The following is a 6,000-nucleotide window of genomic DNA, read 5'->3' on the forward strand; positions in this document are numbered from 1 at the left end:
TCATAGCTGCAGCTGCCTGTCTATGCCACAGCCACAGCCACAGCCACACTGGATCTGAGCTGCATCTGTGACTATGCCTCAGCTTGTGGCAGTGCCAGAGCTGTAACCCACTGAGCAAGGCCAGGGGTCGAAAGCACAACCTCATGGATACTGGTCGGGTTCTTAACTCGCAGAGCCACAACAGGAACTCCCAAATGGGTGTATTTTATTTTATGTAAATTATAGCTTACTAACAGTTCATCTAACAAATAAAATGATTTTTTAAACAATGCAGCATCCTTGGATACACTGCAGACTTAGTGGATCAGAAAGTTGGGATAGAGGAGCTCAAAAATTTACCCTGAAACAAAGAAAAATCCCCAAATGATTCTGGTTTTGTGGAGGTGGGGGGGTGGTTTGCTTTTTGGTTTTTTAGGGCCGTAGGTGCAGCATATGGAAATGCCCGGGCTAGGAGTGGAATTGGAGCTACACCTGCTGGGATTCGACCACATCTGTGACCTACACCACAACTCATGGCAATGCCAGATCCTTACCCACTGAGCTAGGCCAGGGATCTAACCCACCTTCTCGAGGGTATTAGTTGGATTTGTTTCTGCTGCGTCACAATAGGAACTCCCCCCTGCAAATGATTCTGTTGATCAGCTAGGTTTAAGAAATGCAGCTACTTTAGGAAACATGGATAGCCAGGCACATTCAAAATATCTGCTTACAAGCACTATATTCCTTGGGTTTCAACAGACACCTTATGAAGCTCAGTGAACACTATCCTTGAGTGGCTTTGTCCTTCATTATTCTCTTAACCTCAACCTGATCTACCTTCTAGTGGTATGTAGCTACCTTCTGCCCCAGTTTTCATTTTTATCCTATTAGTTTCCCAAGTTTTACTGTTTTTCTTTTCTTTTCTTTTAAGGGCAGCACCTGTGTTCCTAGGCTAGTGGTAGAATCAAGCTGCAGCTGTCAGCCTATGCCACAGCCACAGCAGAGCGGGATCTGAGCTGCATCTGCAATCTACACAGCAGATGGTGGCAATGCCGGATCCTTAACGTACTGAGCAAAGGCAGGGCTCAGACCCAAATGCTCATGGATGCTAGCTGGGTTTGTAACCTGCTGAGCCACAATGGGGATCTTAATTTTTACCTTCTTTACTTCTTTTTTTTTTTCTTTTGCCATTTCTTGGGCCGCTCCTGCAGCATATGGAGGTTCCCAGGCTAGGGGTTGAGTAGGAGCTGTAGCTGCCGGCCCACGCCAGAGCCACAGCAACTCGGGATCCGAGCAGCATCTACGACCTACACCACAGCTCACAGCAATATTGGATCCTTAACCCACTGAGCAAGGCTAGGGATCGAACCCGCCACCTCATGGTTCCTAATCGGATTCGTTAACCACTGAGCCACGATGGGAACTCCCTATATATTGATTTTTTTTTCACTTTATCCACAGGAATCTTTGGGGAATCGATTCCTGTCACTTTGAAAGTAATCACAGTCCTGCCTTGAGTTTTCCAGAATATTTTGGTCCAGAGAGTATTATGGTCAAAGCCTAGTGCTTCTTTAGACCCAAGGAGTTTTGAACAAGATAGTAGATTTAAGCACCTAAAAAATAGGGCTAGAGTTGATTTTTTTTTTTTTTTTTGTCTTTTTGCCTTTTCTAGGGCTGCTCCTGTGGCATATGGAGGTTCCCAGGCTAGGGGTCAAATCAGAGCTGTAGCCGCTGGCCTACAACCAGGGCCACAGCAACGCGGGATCCAAGCCGCGTCTGCAACCTACACCACAGCTCATGGCAACACTGGATCCTTAACCCACTGAGCAAGGCCAGGGAATGAACCCGCAACCTCATGGTTCCTAGTTGGATTTGTTAACCACTGCGCCACAATGGGAACTCCTAGAGTTGATTTTTAAAATGTGACTCGGCAAGTTGTCCATGACAATGTCTTAAATTACCTCTGCGTTGTTTGTTCCATCAGCAATTAAACAAACTGAATCGGTTAAAACTCAGAGGAGAGCCTATGTTTTATGTTGTTGTTCCTGAGATTTCCTTGGCGATGATCCACTTACTGTATCAAATTCTAGCAGACCAATTCACAAACAACTTTTCCCTTGGCGTCCTGACCCATGACCTTTCTTTTTGGCATGCTGATCCATCTTCCTTTAGAATCAGTTTCTTTATGATTTTGAGCTGAGCCTATTCCTGAAATAATTATCACCTGGCTTTACTTTACTGACTGCATTGGTCAGGCAGTTGGGGATGTGCTGGAGTTTGTCCCCTTGGGAATACAAGTGACCTGTAACAGACTGCAAAGAGCTGTATTTTCCAAAATGGCTTATTTGTGGTTTTCTCTTTAGACTTGGCCTTGAATTGACCTTGAAAGTTTGATGGCTGAGATGTGGAGGTCACTTGGGGGCAGAAGGCCTCCTCAGGTTGATTTTAACTGACTGATTAGTTTATTTCCTGCTTCAGGTCCAATGAGAACTTAAACATGGGGATTTATTTTCTGTTCTTTATCCTAAAACTAAGATGCGATTGTTTGCCAAAACATGCAGAGAATGGAGAAATCTTTAAAGATCCAGAATTAACACTGACATATATATCAGGTTTTTCTGCAAATGTATAGCATATGCGTGCTTCTGCTGACAACATGGGGTCCTATGAATCATATTCTTTGATAAACCACACTTTTCACTAAATAGACAGTGAGGAGCTTTTCACAGATTCGCCACATCACACCAAGTGGTTGCTTACAACAGATACCCTCTCATTTATTTGAAGAGTTCCCCAAAGATGGACATGTGGGTGGTAGGGTACTTTTTGCAGCTTGGCTCACTCAACACCCACTTCCACCCCCTTCTGAGTGCCCTCCTCCATCCTAAAAACCGGAAAGATAAACGCTTACTTTCCCAGATACCCCTACAGGTCCGGGGCCATGTCATCTGGGTCTGACCAATGAGACAGAAAAAGAAGCAGCTGTAACACCTCCTAAGCTTCTTGCTCCCCAGGAAGCTGCAGCCTCAGCGGCTATGGTCACTGCCAGGAGCAGATCACGAAGAAGGTAGCTCGCCTCCCTCACAGCATCCCCTAGTCTCCAGCCAGCTCTGGATGCCCCTCTGCTGGATCTCAAAGGGATGAGATAAACAGACCCCTCATTTAAGCCACTTGTTAGTACAAAACAAAGTACAAAATGCCTCTGGGTACTCACCAGGTTATTTAAGATAAACTCCCAAAAGGAGAATTGATGATCCCAGAGTACTCGTTCTTCAAGGCTTTCGAAAGATTTTATCACACAACAATGTAAATCAACTGTATCAGTTGATACTCCCACTAACCCTGTATTATCACCAACCTGGGTCCCTGGATTCCTTAAGCAACAGGAATTGATAAGAGCCAGACGAGAATTTCACGCAAGGCTTTATGGGTGCTCGTGCTCAGCACCAATGAGCAAAAACAAGAAACAGGTGCCCTGGCTAGCTCTCCGAGGTCGGGCTGGTTTCTTAAATGGGGTGAGTGTGGGGGCGGAATGGTGGGTGGAGCTGGAGGGGTGGCTTGGGTGGTCAGCCTGTGGCCTTGGTGGTGTTGTGTGCAGGGATCACGGGCAGTACCCTGCTTTTTGCTCCCCGAACCTCAGAAGTGGTTGTTGGTCTGTGGCCTTTTCTTTTTTTGGCTGCACCCAGGCCAGGGATGGAAACTGTACCACAGCAGTGACCCCAGCTGCTTCAGTGACAATGTTGAGGATCCTTAACCTGCTGTGCCACAAAGAACTCTGGTTTGTGGTCTTTTTGTATCTTATTGTTCATAATGGCTCAGACTGGGCATTCACACGGTTATTTTTAGTCCCCTACACTTCCTTTGTATTCTGTTGCTCAAGGAGACGTTTGTCCAGGTGCGAGTCCTGCAGTAAAGGGTCCCCAGTCCCAGCCTCTCTCAAGATGAGTGTACTCCTTTCTCTACACCTTCTAACTCAAGACATTATAATATATATATATTTTAAACAGCTTTATTGAGGTATCATTGCTATACAAAGAACAGCATATACTTGATGTGACGTGCAAAATGTGATGAGTGTGGACGTATGCAAAGATCACCACAAGGGAACAAACACCTAACACCTCCCAGAATGCCCCCGTGTCCCTTTGGTTAGAATGGTTAACATGAGATCTACCGTCTTAAAATTGTTTTCCAGCTTTTCTGAGATATGATTGACATATAGCGTTGTATACGTTTCCTTCTTAACAGATTTTGAAGTTCACAATATGGATTGTGGATTGCATTATCACTTTTCCCCCCGTTTTTAAACTGATGGGCAAGAAAAGATATCTCATTGTTTTGATGTGTAGCTCTTTGATCACCGATGATAATTCATACGGTTAGTGAATGCTTGTATTTCTTCTTCTGTACATTTCAAGTTAAACTAGGGAACTTCCTGGAAGCAGCTGCTTGCCTCATCTTTGCTGTGGGCAGTGTTGTGGGATATGGCTAGCAGCCAAATAGTTTGAAATTCCAGCAACTCCTTTACTTTCCCTTCACTTTCCAGTAGGATGTTATAGACATGAGCTCTGTTTCAGTCCTGCTCTTTGGCAGTTTCCAGATGTCTCCACAACCCTAGCACACTTGGGAAAGATCTCAGTGAGATATGTTGTCTCAAAAAAAAAAAAAAAGCTGGGGATCTTTGAGCATCTCCCACTTTATGCTGAACAAGTTTCTCAACAGCTTAAGTTGCTACTTCAAATACAAAAAGTTTGTTTGAGTCATTCATTTTCTTATGTCAGGTGGAAGCAGATAGCCTGACAGAGAATAGCAGCGTGTTACGGGTAACACGAATGTCTTTGTATCAATCACATATATCAAATTATATCATTTGGGGAGTTCCTGTTGTAGCTCAGTGGTAGCAAATGGGACTATTATCCATGAGGATGTGGATTCAATCTCTGGCCTCGCTCAGTGGGTTAAGGATCCGGCATTGCCATGAGCTGCAGTGTAGGTCACAGATGTGGTTTGGATCCAGTGTCGCTGTGGCTGTGGTGTAGGTCAGCAGCTGCAGCTCTGATTCAACCCCTAGCCTGGGAACTTCCATATGCCGCAATGATATATATATCATTTGGGCAGATAATGTAATGGATTTTTTTCATGGGTGCTACCCATTTTGACATGGGATGACACACACATCCTCATTTACCCATTTTTATTTTTTGGCTGTGCCTTCAGGCTGAGCTGCTGCAGTGACAATGCTGGATCCTTAACCCACTGTGCCACAGAACTCCCCTATTTACCCATTTTTAATTGATGTTTTTGTAATCACCCAAGGCTAATGAGAATAAGGAAGTTTGAATTGGATACGAGGGTCAGGGTAAAAATCCAAATACATATGGGGACTGAGGCAAGGCCAAAACTGTGCATTGACATGGACACAGAAACAGAGATGTTCTAGGGAGCCTCGGCCTTTCTACACTTTTGCATGTTTGGACGCTGCCTTTCTGAGTCATTTTCCACGAATGATTTGAAGTCGGTAGGGCCCAAGAGGGACCTAGAGGCTCTGGATGGCACTCACAGGCATGGGGTTTTCAGTTCAAGGAGGAGACTGGTGATGATTTGCAAATAGAGACTATAAGTAGCATCGTCCTTGGGAAGATGGGCTGGTATCTTTGCTCCTTTGGGTCTTAAAGTTTTCAGCTGAGCCCTCTTATGGGAGGCTGACCTATATGATCATAAAAGGCGTTCTCAAACTTTTGGGTCTCAGGGTTCTCACCTACTTAACAACTACTGAGGACTCTAAATAGCTTGTTTTATGAGTTATATCTATGGGTATTGATCACAATAGAAATTAAAGTTGAGAAAATTTTAAAATATTTACTCCATTGAAAATAACAGAAATAAACCTTCTACATGTTACCATAGATAACATAATTAAGAAAAATTTTTTGGTGTTTTTGCTATGGCACAATGGGCTCAGCAGCATCTTGGGAGTGCTGGGATGCAGGTTTAATTCCCGGCCCCGCACAGTGGTTTAAG

The 6,000-nt window shown here is 44.4% G+C and overlaps 1 long non-coding RNA gene across 1 annotated transcript in view; it reads right to left on the reverse strand.

Moving 5' to 3' along the window:
- The window catches only part of LOC110260729, a 37,086-nt gene extending 32,167 nt beyond the window's left edge, over nt 1-4,919 (reverse strand). The window contains exon 1 of the long non-coding RNA XR_002344090.1: nt 3,194-4,919. This is a non-coding gene — a long non-coding RNA (uncharacterized LOC110260729). The remainder of the gene's footprint in view (nt 1-3,193) is intronic.

The sequence above is a fragment of the Sus scrofa genome, chromosome 5, assembly GCF_000003025.6.
Source record: "Sus scrofa isolate TJ Tabasco breed Duroc chromosome 5, Sscrofa11.1, whole genome shotgun sequence".
NCBI classification, from domain to species: domain Eukaryota; kingdom Metazoa; phylum Chordata; class Mammalia; order Artiodactyla; family Suidae; genus Sus; species Sus scrofa.